This window comes from Lepeophtheirus salmonis, chromosome 6, assembly GCF_016086655.4.
Source record: "Lepeophtheirus salmonis chromosome 6, UVic_Lsal_1.4, whole genome shotgun sequence".
NCBI lineage: Eukaryota > Metazoa > Arthropoda > Copepoda > Siphonostomatoida > Caligidae > Lepeophtheirus > Lepeophtheirus salmonis.
The window spans coordinates 35,362,802-35,375,564 of NC_052136.2; the positions used below are offsets into that span (position 1 = coordinate 35,362,802).

The 12,763-nt window shown below is 32.0% G+C and overlaps 1 protein-coding gene and 1 long non-coding RNA gene across 3 annotated transcripts in view; one reads left to right on the forward strand and one right to left on the reverse strand.

The window, feature by feature from the left end:
• The window catches only part of LOC121120344 (irregular chiasm C-roughest protein), a 186,170-nt gene that overhangs the window by 102,646 nt on the left and 70,761 nt on the right, over positions 1–12,763 (forward strand). The gene's annotated exons all lie outside the window — the stretch shown is intronic.
• LOC121121043 (uncharacterized) lies at positions 6,782–11,605 on the reverse strand. Its single transcript, XR_005865323.2, has 3 exons — positions 8,638–11,605; positions 7,666–8,524; positions 6,782–7,563 (listed from the first exon to the last, which is right to left on the reverse strand). It is a non-coding gene; the product is annotated as an uncharacterized lncRNA (long non-coding RNA).

Genomic DNA, 12,763 nt, shown 5'->3' on the forward strand with positions numbered 1-12,763 from the left:
GGTTAATAAGTACACAATGTTGTCATTTTTTTCACTTTGATTTCTTATTTACTAACGCTCTGTTTAGGATTTTCAATTATTCTCTATCGTTATCTTCATCTGTTCATAAAGTAGTGACGCAGTTTTAAGACATTAAGCTCAGACTCAAAATGAGCCCCCCACAAACAAAATTTGCTTCCTTAATATAGAAAACTTTTTTTTACCTTTTTTGAATCTATGGGTATTAATGCTTTTGTTTTTTTCGATGCTATGGTTTATATTCTTAAAACAGTTAGGACATAGCTAGGACAAAATTAGGGAGGGAACGGTTGCACAGTCAAAGTGAGACCCTCTCTAAAGCAGGTATTTCTATAGTATACTAATTATGATATTAAATACATTGATATCAAGGTAAAATAATAGTCTAGGGTTGTAAATTCTAACCATTTTGTGCATTTAAAAAATATAAACCGAAAATTAACCTAATAGCCCTGACAATTTGTAGAATGTTTTGGAGGAGAAAGGCTAAGCTGATATGAGATTTGACATGATTAGCTACGAGCAGCTATGAAATGAAAGAAATAAACACAATCCCACTCCATATCAGGCAAGGACAAAGCCATAAATTACTCCAATGTCGATTCCCCAGTCTACTCTTTGTCCAACAAGGAATTACAACTACATTTAACTCTTCAAAAAATAACCTTATCATTTCCTTCATGATGTGCAACTTTTTCTTCTCTAAGCAGAGTTCATCTTTTTAATTCAGTCAAAAGGGTGGGCTCATTAAGGGCACATTCAGAAGAAGATTTTGTAAAGTTATATTAATTAAAATATTCAATAATATGTAAAATAACTAAACCAAAAATATAAGATTTATAATTAATAAATAATATATCTCCGATTAGAAAAGATATAATCAGACCAGTCTTGGGCTTTCTAAACCAAAACCCAACTGAACTAACAACGTGATAGACTAGTATTTTTACTTTTGAATATTTTAGAAAGTAATACACCTAAATAAGAAAAGTTATTTTTGTAGTAAATGGATTTCTATAAATAAAAGTCGGATTACTTAATATTATGATTCTTTTCGAAGAGAGAGAGACCTAACTTTGCAAACCAAGGGGTTGATCTTTTTCATGTTAGTAATAAACAGTTTGCTTGCTATTGATGCCGTCCAATGCATTGTAAAAAATTTTTGGTTGACCATTTCTTCGTCTCTTGGTTGCTTTTATAAAGGATTATTATTTATTATTGTAAAATCAATTAAAAAATTGGTATTTACACTCCTAAATTTAATTAACATAATTAGAAAAGTTTTCCTTGTCCTTAAAACAAATATACAAAAATGTATCATATGTGTCTACGTTTCAAAGAAATGTATTATTAATTAATTACCATAATACAAATCTAAAGATGTTCCTTAAACTTGTCAATAGTTATAATGAAACTATTAAAATATCCTCAACTTTAGTAAATGATTAATTTACATACTAAGTAAAGTCACTCGGTGTACAAAACACTTGCTAACCATAATACGTAGTTGTGATAATTAGTTAACAAAATATCAACCTCCTGTTCCCGATTTTTTACCTCGAGAAAAATGAAAATGACCTTCATAACTCAGAATGTATGGATTTGTGGCCTTCTGAGTGATTTTTCGGGAAACATTATTTCTAACATCTACATCACATAGTGTTGTTTTTCGCCTTGAAAGATATAAATAAAAGAAAAAAGCATAAAATAAAGTTCCTGAGTCAAAAATATTCTAATTATTTATGTATCTATTTCTGAATTAGAAAATAAAAAATAAAGATATAACGAAAAATGAACTTTCCTTTTTTTGGAAGTCTAATTAATTCTTAATTTTTGATCAAAATGACAACTAGAAGGGGCACTCGGCAAAACCTCGACCTAAAATTAAATTTGTTCTAAAGTCATGTCGATTACCGTTTTTTTTCGTTTGTACTCCTTTGACTTCTCATTTAATGGTCTCTTACTGTGACCATATATAATTTTCGTATCAAGTTTGATCAAAATTAATCTATAACTTTTCTGGTAACTAACAAACAAATAGAGGCGAAAGCTTATCCTCTGTATAACCTCGTTGGCGGAGGTAAAAATTATAGTTTTTCGTTAAGTGTAGACATAAAACTTAATAATGATAAAGCACCTTTAAACAAATGATATTTTAAAAGTTATTCATGATTTGTTAAAAAGCATTTTGGTATATTTATTAAGCTATCAAAAATTCCTGTGATCCTTTTATAATATTATAGATGTTTGTATGTCCTCTAATGAAAACGCATAGCATGGGTAGACTTTAGATATAAAATAAAAGTTTTTCAGTATTATGAGTTACGTGACTTGGGCTATGTTTCATTTTCATCAGACAAGATTCTTAGGCTCTGGAGGGCAAGTTTGTTTTTTCATTAATAACTTTATTTTTTTCATTTAACAAGATCAATTCTCCGTGCCTCGATGTTTTTATAAATGTATGGCTTGTTAATTCGAAAATGCACCAAAAAAAATTAATTAATCCAGAAAACGAATTATTGTCCATACGGAAAAGTGGAGAACGTATATTGAATGAGAATTAAAAAAGCCCGGGAAGAAGAGAAATAGTAAATTAGTCTTAAAATGGTTAAAGGAGGAACATATTTCTAATTATATTGCCCAAAGGGATGGAAAAACATCAAATGTTGTCTATCAAGAAGTTTAACTAAATTTTGTAGTTATTTAAATCATAAATAAAATAATTTGAAATCAAGTATATAATACACGGTACGTCATAGTGTATTATAAAATTAGACCACAAAAATAGATTTTTATTTTTGCTGCAAATGTTATTTTCATTTTTTTTGTAGGTTAAATCATCCAGGAAAATGTAATCTCAGAGTAAGGATAAAAAGTTTTTTGGAAGGAATATTATCTTGTTGAATTTCGTATTCCTTAATTTTCCTTTCATTTTTTTACGACTTGTAATTAATGAGGTACTTGAATTAAAACAATGTTTTAAAGAATTAAAAGTACTTTTTCTATTAAATATTATTCCTATGGCATGAAATAAACAGATCAATCAAAAAAAAAAAAAAAAAAAAAAGTTTAATTCCTTAAGACATTCATTACAGGATTGTTTTAATTCAATTTTACAACTACTCTACTGACAATATAATATCCATTGGTAGGTATAAAAAATGGAAGAATGAACATTCTTTTTTTAGAATATTTTTGGCATATGTTACCTGTGAATACAAAGACAGGCCAGAATGATTTTTCTGTAAACTATGCCTAAATTTCTTTTCATAGACGAATTATTCTCAATTTCCATCAACACAAATTAATTTTTTTAAATCTTCTACCTAATTCATAACTAACTAAGTGTGGCCCATCAACACAAAAATAAGCTAGAAATTTTTTTGTATCCTTCCACTAATTAATAATCGTCAATTTCGAAAACCAAATTATTTTAATTCATCCACATGAGACGATCCAAATTGCACTTTAAGTAGCAAATTTAAATAAAGATATATTACATTTGAAATGAAACATATTGTAGACGAATTGACTTGCTCATAAATCGAATTAACAAATTTAAACTATAGTAAAGATTCTTAGGTATTACAATTCATCCCAGAATTAGATTGGGCTGTAGTTATTTATGAAGTAATAAAAATTAAATTGGGCATTTCTCCTATTTTTGATTTTTGCTCAAGATTGTTTTTGTGCTAACTCAAGACATATATCTTAATTTTCATTTCATCAAATGTTTTTAAATTAATATCTTAAATAGTTCGCTCCTACGTTTAAATTCTTATTTTTTGTCACTTATATTTAAAGAAGCACTTTTTTACCTTTTATGTTTGCCTTTGTTCCTGTTTTAAATTAAAGAAACGCCTCATTTTTAATGTCCCATATTTTGGGTCATCTCCCCCCTCCCTTCACCTTCTTCACACAAATAAGTCTTAATAATTTTGCCATATTAACATAATTATTATTTCACATATTCTTCTCGTCTTTTAACTATTTCTTTCTTCTAAAAAAAAATAATTAAATATTTTTTTAACTAAATGGGCTGTAACAGAGATATATATTAGGGGGGTTTATTTGTCAACTTTTCTCCAATTTTGATAACGACAAGGACAGGAAAAAAAATTCAAACTCTAAGAAAATAACTTGTACAAAATCTGGTCAAGTTTGAAAAGAGGCAAAAATTATTTATTTAATTATTGTCCTTAAAACAATTTCGATAGAGATTATTCTAACGTGGCCCGGGACTTTCGCCTTAAAGGAAATGCCCCTTAATATATGAATAAATTTGGCTTAAACGTTCTCATTGTTTATTTTTGGTGTTCATGGCTAGAGTCTTTTAATCTTCAATGGTTTGGCAGAGAAACTGTCTTGGTTCAAAGTACAGAGCTGATGGAGTCCTCTCTATCTTTACAATTAAAAAACACACCTAGTGCCATCTTAAATGAAGAATCTATTTAATTCTACTTAAGTAAATCTCCTTGTGATATTCGTAGATGAATATAGATTCATTCCTCCTAATTCAACAGCAGCATTAAATGAGGCAGTATCCTCCTCTTCCAAATGAAATAGAAGCGGTTAACTGTCCTGATTCATCGATGAATGAAAACTTTCCTCATCATACTGTGCGACAAACATCTGCCACATTATTTCTTTTAATTGATACGTCTTCTTCTGTGATATCATAAGGATATTTTGATATTTTATGTACATATTTATTTCACTCTTGATCTTTCCATATCTTTGTAACGAATTATATATATATTTTTTTTATGACTTTAAAAAAAAAAAAATTAACTTTGACCGAGATTTGCACGACCTAAAGGTGACGTCATCGTTGAAAAATAAATTCGAACAAAGTTGAAAAACAATCCGCCCTAATAAACTTAATACCTAGAGGAATATGTATATATATGTATATTTAATCTTCAAAAGAAAATATAAAAATTCTTAATAGAAATATAAATAAACATTAGAAAATTTCAACTTTTTTTTTTTGTCTTCTTTGAATCTATGCGTAGTAGTACTAAATTATACAAAAATGGTATGAAATTTTAAAAAGTTAGGCTTAGTATATTGTAAATTGTAAGCATTTTGGACATCTACAAAAAGAAACCAAAAATTAGCCTAATATCCTTGACAATTTGTAGAATGTTTTGGAAGAGACTAATTATGAGTTATGTAGTAATGTTCAAGTATACTCCATGCCCCTTGCATTGTAAAACAATGCTGATCCGATCATTGTTATTTACAAATAAACGTGGTCTTTGTTAAGAAACTACTACATCAATTTGCATGAAAGCATATTTGATTATTTCAACAATCATCTTTTAAAATGTAATGATTGTACTACATAACCTTACATATCAGAACTCTATCGGGGCTTAAAATTGGCCCGCCCCATGTTCATCCAGTGTGCTGATGACAAGAGGTAGACAGAGCTCATACTGTCACGTGATGTCACCATATTTTCCTGCCAGTGCCAATGAGTACATCAAAGTCCTGGAAGATCATGTCAATCCCTGCATTAAAGAACTTGTAGCTGGGAGGCTTTTCGTCTGGCAAGAAGACTCCATACCTCACTACAAAGAAAACGTTGATCTAGTTGTCATAAATTGTTTTTTGGACTTTGTCGGGCCCAATGTTCAGGTTCCTAGGCCACCAGATGTCAACCCCATAGACTTCTTTGTGTTGGACGCAGTTGAGCGCCCCACACAAAGATCCTCTTGCAACATGAAATCCGAGCTGATGTCCGGAATCTGCCAAAGGAGACTGTCGTCAAGACCTGCTTCCATTTTGGAGGTCGAGTTGAAGCCGTTATTGATGCTCAAAGGGATTATATTGAATGAAAATATGTTTTTTATTCAGCTTTTATAAGGAATTTGGATAAATTAAGATCAGATAATTAGCTTAGGAGTAAGTTCATATTTTTTTAAATCTTGTTGGTTGTTCAATAGAGGTTACACCCTGTACATAATATTTGTAAGCAAACACATAAAATAAATGAATGCATTAGTCACTTGATTTCTCCTTCTTGAGTTGAACTACATACTTAATTTATTTGCTTACCCAGCTCACTCTTGAAGTTGAAGTAGAACCGTTTTCATAATCTTCAGAGTCAGGGGTCATAAAATGAAAGAAAGATTTTGTTTTTTTATGTTGTATGTATATTTTTACGTTCTTATATCATGTCCACTTCTACAAATACATACATAGGCCATATACCTTATTATATACATATTCCATGCTTTGAGAGAAATTATATTTAATTAAGGGGGATTTTTATGGCATTTATGAAGAGGAGGGGAAATATGAAATATCATAAAAAAATAGTAATAATACGAAATTTGACCTGGTAATAAACAAATAAGGAGGAAGGGGAGAACATGCCGTTATCTTTATTGTATCTCTCAACCTTTCATGTTCTTAAAAGAAAAATAATAGTTTTACAAAATGATATAGGACTTATAGTCAGAGCCTTCCTTGTTATCCGTCCTTAAAAATTAAAAAAACGCCTTCTACGTGGAATCATTACCACAAAAACAGTTGACCAATTAAACTCCTTCATTAAAACATCCTGTATTTTTTGCACGATAATATTTTGAGCTTTGAAAGTGCCGCAAATTGCACTTAAATTAACAATAATTCATTGTCACACTGACCAAGATTAGTAGAAATATAAGGTTATACCATAACGCTTTTTGCGACTGGTGTTTGACTTCCACCACTCTTTTTAATAGTGACGTCATAAAGAATAAATGTTACTAAGAGTAGCTATATGTCGCCCTCCTTGACGGTTACTGTTAGAGCACCGCTATTATTCTCTATGACGTCAACACCTATTTGTATTGCCTAGTAGTCGGTACGATCAAGGACTCCTGTAAGCAGGACACTGCACTCACGCGTTTCCAATAGTGGTCTTTGTTTATTCTATATGGAATGTATCTCTTAAAGTGTTTTGCTACAAAATAAAGAGTTTTTAAAAGTATATTGCTAGGGAGAATCATAAAGATAATAAAAATGAGGCTATAATTTTCTAATAGAAGTGGTATTTTATTAGTACTTTAATCAAAATAAACATTAAAAACATATAAAAAGAAAAGGCACTATCAAAAAGTACAAAGTTGGTCCAAGTCTACAAGTCAGAAGATTTTGATTGAAATTTAGCTTTTTTTTTCTATTACCTTCTGAATTCTTAGCTGCCATTCTCTTTTTTGTTAATAATGGGATGTCGTCATTCTGTTTTGCCCTTAAGTTTTTACCCATGACATTATGTCGAAGAACTCTTTCAGGCATACATGCTGATTGGTGGGCTATCGAAGGTTATTGAGTCCGGAGGCGTGTCTCTGATGACCATTAACTCGTGGCCTGGTGCACAGCTGATCTTCTTCTTCAAAGAAAAACCAAATTACCCGGCAACAAAGTTGGGAGCATTACCCTCTCCCTTGGAACCTAGTTCCTGGAGGTCATCTGGTTGCCAGTTAGTCAAAATGAGCTCAGCTTTTACCAGGTCTTCATCCAGCAGAGCGTTAATTTCTGAAGTAGTCATACCTGAAAATTTAAAGAAGTAAAATATTGTAATGATATTATTATATTGTAAAAATAAGTCATACCTAAATAAAGAAGCTTACTATTAACAAATATCTTACTTACCTGAGAATTTGACATGCCTCAGAATACGAATCTTTTTCTCTGCTTCCAGAATCTGTCTCAGGCTGATGTAGTAGATACCTCCACTTAGTTGTTTGTACCAGCCGAACCTTCTCTCGATGGGATCAGACTGGAACGTGCCGAGGAGTACATAGGAGAAGTCTTCATCTAGGAGAAGATACTCTACCAGATCTGCTGCGGCAAGGCACGTCTGCCTTGTTGCTAGGAAAGTTTTTTTTCTGTGAGGCCAGGTGCTTTACTGTTTTGCCAATCGATGAGAAAGTCGAAAAATCGCTCAAGAAGGAGAGGCCAAGTTTGTTTTTCACAAAGATTGGTTCCTGAAGCTCATCTCCCTGTTTGTAGCCAACTCCAGGTGTCTCTGAGGAGTTGAGAAACTTCAAAAACTCGTTGAGAATGTCTTCCTATGTCTTTGTTTGATTCAATTCTTCTTTTGTTCCCAGAAAGGAAGCCAAATAGATGGCTTGAATCACAGTTTTGACCTTACCTTCTAAGGTAATGCGTGACACTGCCTTTTTGTCAATCAACCCACCAGAGTGGTACATTTGGAATGATACATCTGTATCAAAGTGGCTACTACTTGGGGCCCCAATTTCTCATCATGGGATAGCTTCAAAAGGGCAATGGGAGTGTCTCCTTGGCCAATTTGTCACAAAGTTCTTCCACAAAGAGGTCCGTCTCCTCCATCAAGAGTTCAAATTCCAGATGCTGTTGTAGGTCATTGAACATTTGAGCCCTACGTGACGTGGTCAGAGCTTGAGTTAGCTTTGATGGTGCTTTAGGAGTTGAGATGCAGTTGAGGCAGTTTGGTCATAGGGATGGTACTACATCTGGTTTGAGGTACCTGTAAAAGAAGGACAGTTGTAAGCATACTATCTTCCCAACACTTTTTACAAATTATCAATCACGAAAACAGCAATCCGTACGGAACACATCAAAAGTGAGCAGCTGTCTTACCTCTTCTTTAGAGCCTTCCCAAGGGTCTGACTTCTTTTAGACTCACAGATAAAATCAAAGTCGTTGAAATGCAGGGAACACAGCTTTTTATTTTCGGAAAGTGCCTAATCTGTCTTCTTCAGATATGTTTCTCTTGGAATTGCTCTCAGCCAGGCGGTATCAAGTCCAGGGTTTCTTTCCTTGTTTGCCCATAGATGGATCGTAACACCAGGCTGTTGTGGGTCGTCGTCATATCCCGTTCTACACCCTGGAGCACAACACTTAGCGGGCATGACAGGAATTAGAAAACATAATAAAGATGACGTCCACACTGTAACTAATAGTTATTACTTATTATCTTACCAAACACGTTGCATTGTTTTTGTTTTTTACAATAGACCCATGTTGCACACGTATTTGAATTCATGTTTGCGCGTGCCCGTTTCTGCTTACAGGAGTCCTTGGTACGATACATCAAATTGAAAATTCCTTCAAGCCCAATTACCTGATGGTCTAACCTGCATTTTTATTAACCTTGACACTGACTGAGTTAGGTAACAATTTATATATTATATTTTACGTGCGGAAGTACCCGGTACTGCCCATAGTAATCAAGCATCGACGAACACACAAATTTTGCTTTAATAATATAGAAGATACAACCCCAGGAAATCATTTGAAGTTAATTAAGTTTAATTAAAATTTTCACTTTTTAATCATTTGATTATATTTTTATGTACCCACTGCAATTCTGATGCCCCTTGCCCTCTCTTCTTCCATATTATTTACACGTCATGTGTTATGCATTATTTGTATAAAATGAACAAATGACAATACAAGACGCATGACCCAAATTCCATTCTTTTCCTTAGGAGGGTTTGTCTTTCAACTTTTTTTGAATTTCGACTACGACTAATTGGCCTAAGTAGCCATCTGGTATAATAATAATTCAAAATTTCAATGCTCAGTGATGATGTCAGCTTAAGATCGTGCACATCTCGAGCTAAATTTGAAAAAAATACAAAAATAGGATTATTTACTCAATACCGATTAAAATTAATTACCTGTTTGATATTTTGCATAGAACAACTTTGCTAGACATTATTGAGACCTATAAAAAATATTAATTAAGTTTTTTATATAATGTGGCTCTATTGAGCAAAAACAGGATAATGGTGTAAGAATGATCTGATAAGCAGGATCTAAATATATGTTTAAAATCTCTCCCTTTTTTGCTCCATGACCTAACTTTACGATAGCACTTTATTAATATTTTCTATAGGTCTGAATAATGTCTATCATATATTAGAAAAATGGATTTTTTTCGGTACGGTCTTAAGTAACTTTTTCTTGACTGATTTGTACTGATACATTAGTCAAGGGCGTGAAATCAGACTGGATTGAAGTAAGGCAAGTGCAACTGTCGCTATGTAGAGCAAGTTATATTTTCCTAACCAATGACGAATACCTTCTTTTCAAGTAGAGATCGAACCAGGAGGCAAGCTAAGTTTTTTGAATTTGACTGAAAACAAAGAGAGTTCTTTTGATCCAATCAGAGTAGTAATGATAGACCTTATTCGTGGTATTCATCCTAATGTCTTTGGTTTTGAGACAATAACCAATGGCAGGGTTAACTATACTTTGAATGATACAACGGTGTCAATCAGAGCTATCTTTGACGGGACAGTAATTCACTCCTGTTATAACATCAGACTGTAAATCGAAATTTAGATTGTGGGACAATTTTGTCGGTCTCAATATATAGACCAATTTTTCCGACCAATTTCTCTCTTATCCGAATTTTTGAGTTAGATAAATATAATTTATGTAACACATTTAACTTCATATGACGTCATTGTAGATGAGTGTTCCCAATTTTGAAACACAGCTGACGTCATCAACAATTTATCTATTGAATCGGTCTAGACCAAATTTTAAATAAGACCGATCCAGACCATATTATTTAGTGGACCGAAAGCTTTCGGTCCACTAAAAATCTTGGATATATAATTTATATTATTATATAAAGGAATAATTAAAAGAGGAAAAACAACCTCATTGACGTAACGAGGGATCGATTTTACCTTCTTTAAGTACCGACAAGTGGGACTGGACTAGATGGGACCGGACTTGACTGGACCACGGTTCTCAATCCTAAATAAGGACCGACACAACACTAATCATAACCTCTGTTAGAAGGTGGTGTGGGAACCTCTAGAAGACAATCCCAGGTATACCTTCATAGCCCTCCTGATGGTCCTAGTAAACACAGAGTAGTCGTTGGCACAGGAACTCCGGATATTGCTTTAAATTTCCACTTTTAGGTTTTCACAATAGGTCTTCTTCATCTTAGCCACCTTGAAACCCAGGCTCCTGGATTACTTCAAAATGACCATAATCTTCAGTCTTCCCCTTAACTTCAGTATCCAGGAAATGTGAGATGCCCTTCCTTATGGCTGTTTGATCACTCATGATGACGAAATATATATAAACTGTTTATTATTCTCGTAATTTGTTTTTGCAAATAGAATGGCTGAAACAGAATGTTAAAAATGAATCACTAAACCATCCTTATATTAATGAGAAAATTAACATTAATGCACTGTCCAAACCCTTGTGTTTGAGCATTGTCCATCAATAATACTTTATTGACAAAATATTAATTCCTGCCTTTTTTGTTTTTGTTCAAACTTTGACCAGGATGTGGATGATCTAAACTCGTCATCATCTCGTAGGACAATCAAATTTTTCTACAGATTAACCTCCTACACTATAATAGCAAATTTAGCCGCTTTAGCCGTAGTTGAAATTCGAAAAAGTTGAACAATAGACCGTCCTAACCTACATACTTTAATGTTTGATGGAAATTAAAAGAAAATTTATTATTCTTATTGTCTTTCAAACATGTTAATGTTATTGTTTATTTAGGAAGGTTTTCAAAAAAAAAAAGCATGTTTTTAGCCGTATGCTTTCTTTTTAAAAAAGGAAAAAAAAATGATGTTTGTCTTTATTGTCTATGTATGTATATGTGAATGTATTTCCATATGAATAGAATAGAATAATAAAAACTACAATTACTAATGAAAAGGCTAATGTGTTAAAACATTAACAACAACAAAACAGTCTGCATTTTTTTTATTTTTTTTAAATCTAACAGTCAACTGTTTCCACAAATACGAAAGCTACTACCAAACAAATGATACGTGAACCAAGTGTCTCCTGTTCTTGTTACTGTAGTTTTGGTTGTATTCTAATTTAAAATGTTCTGAAGTACACCCTTCACTGTGGCTCTGTTATACATATATATATACATAAATTAGGGTGTGTCGTTTTTGTGAAGGTTTGATCATATTTTGTTTATTTTTTTGTAATTTTGAAAATAGTCTATTATTGGGAAATGTTGTGTATTTGTACATAATAATTTATGTAAAATACGATCTCAAAGGTGTGGGTATCATTTTATATGAATGTTATGTACAAGTTGCAAGTTGTATAAGAAAAGTGTACAAGTTTTCATTTCTTCGTCCTAAAATGCATTATTCTAATTACCGACTATTATTTATTACTATCCTTTCATTTTGATCTATTAAAATTATATGGTTATCATGTATTGATGAATAATATATCTGTGGGCATTATGTGCCACAGAATGCTTGTAATTTATACTAAAATTACCAAAAAATATACCATAAATACATTGACCATTAATAGAATATTCAACTATTGCATTATTCTCTTTCAAAGAAATGTAAATTCTTCATTTCAAGTTGTTCCTCCTATTTTTTGGTTGCTACTTGTACACAACATTTATGTAATTGATTTCTTTGTAAAGATAATTAACCCACATTCACTCTATCGTGAAGACAAGATCAGTAACCTACTTATTTGTATGAAAATGAGCTATTTATTAGGTAAAATGATAATGATAAATAATTTTTACGTACTTTCATTTTTTCACTGTTGACGTAAAACTATTTTACAGAATAAAACCAAATTTGATTTGTGGGACCTATAAATTTTTTTGGATAAGAAGGAAACTTGAGCCATTTGATAATTATTATAGATTATATACTCCAATTAAGAATATGGTCACGAATCTAATGTTGATAATGGCTTAAAATCCACAAAATATGTATAAATAAAGTTT